Source organism: Vollenhovia emeryi, unplaced genomic scaffold (assembly GCF_000949405.1).
Source record: "Vollenhovia emeryi isolate VEMERY1.0 unplaced genomic scaffold, V.emery_V1.0 DF939436.1, whole genome shotgun sequence".
Lineage (NCBI taxonomy): Eukaryota > Metazoa > Arthropoda > Insecta > Hymenoptera > Formicidae > Vollenhovia > Vollenhovia emeryi.
This window is the reverse complement of record NW_011966930.1, coordinates 61897-63586: the sequence shown is the minus strand read 5'-3', so window position 1 is coordinate 63586 and position 1690 is coordinate 61897.

Below are 1690 nucleotides of genomic sequence, written 5' to 3'. Positions count from 1 at the left end.
TCTCTCTCTCTCTCTCTCTCTCTCTCTCTCTCTCTCTCTCTCTCTCTCTCTCTCTCTCTCTCTCTCTCTCTCTCTCTCTCTCTCTCTCTCTCACTCACTCACTCACTCACTCACTCACTCACTCACTCACTCACTCACTCACTCACTCACTCTCTCTCCTCCTAAGAGTGACGATATTATTTGTATCACCTGTACTTCTACAGAATGTACTATAAAGGCTGGTCTACAATACATGGAGTAAGCTGGAGTAAGGAGTAGGAGTAAGGAAATAAATCCATTTTATTTCTTACTCCTACTTCAGCTCTTAGGCTTACTCTCGGTGATTCAAAATGCCATCAATCAGTGTTACAATTATTTTAAAAATCATGCCCGTATTTCAGCTTCCTTACACCAAAAGCTAGAAGTTAGGGCTCTCCCTCACTCCTTACTCCACGCTTACTCCACGTATTGTAGACCACGCATAATATTTTAGGAACATTCCTACAACATTTTATACTTCGCGATAACTCTCAAATATTCTCAGAACCTACATATATTGTTAGGAATTCTCTCTTTATCTTTCATCATTTTTTAAATAAACGTTTTACATGATAAGAGCAAGTACATATGGTATGACCCTTTGGTTAATACTCTTTTCTATTAGGAGCTTCTTTTAAATAAATTTGATAATTAAACGTAAATAAGCTTTGATCAGATATATTACCAAACATAATCTAAGAATTAAAAGAAACGAGAGAGAAGTTTATTCAGTATACATAAAAGATACAGTTCTATTCTCGGATAACTTTATTGCCTTTCTTGGTGGACAAGGGATTAAACATTCCACGCACGTCGTGTAATCTTCCCCGAAGATTGTTGGCGATATCTTCGCCGATGATAATCGCTCGATGTGAGAATGCACGCAGCGGAGCGTGGCGAAAAGCGAAAAGGTCGGGCGATTGCAAACAGGAAGGGTCGAAAGTAGCGGAGTCATTTACATGCGAGGCGCGGGTCAAGTGGGCATCGCCTACTGAAATTGTGATCGATAGCTAGCCGGTCGACCCCGCTCGGGGGTTTGCATCGCGGATCGAAGCCCGTCGCGTTCCTGCAACAATGTATCGCCGCGTTTAAATTCCCCGGACCGTCATTATCGCTCGCTCGAGGGCGAGAGCGCACCTGGCGCGAACTACAGCCAGGTCGATGCGTTTACCCCGTGTGTAAGTCGCACCACTCGGCGATCTGCATTTCTAACAACTATATAGATCGCTCCCCAAGTGGTATCAGCGGCGAAACCGTACATAGGACAAATTAAAGCGGAGATACTGATATCAATAGCATCTACAATATCAACCTCTTCGGCCAAATTTCCAATTAATTCTCAAATTTTGGAATTTCCAATGAATTTTAATAATACTCTAGTCGAAATGAGAATCACATAATAAACTTCTAATATTTCCATCGTATGCTATTTCAAAAATTTTGAATTAAACACAAAAACAGTACATTTTTATTATAAAATTAATTTCCGAAAACTCTTTATTCAAAATGAAAAAACTTTCTTTATGTTTCCAATATAATATTTTAAATATTTTACATGCATATACACTCAGTCGAAAAAAAAGCGGTACACCTAAAATTTGTCAAAAAATCACCAAACTTCGAATGACGATAACTACGCGAGTAATAATGATAGGAAGGTTTTTCAAAAAAG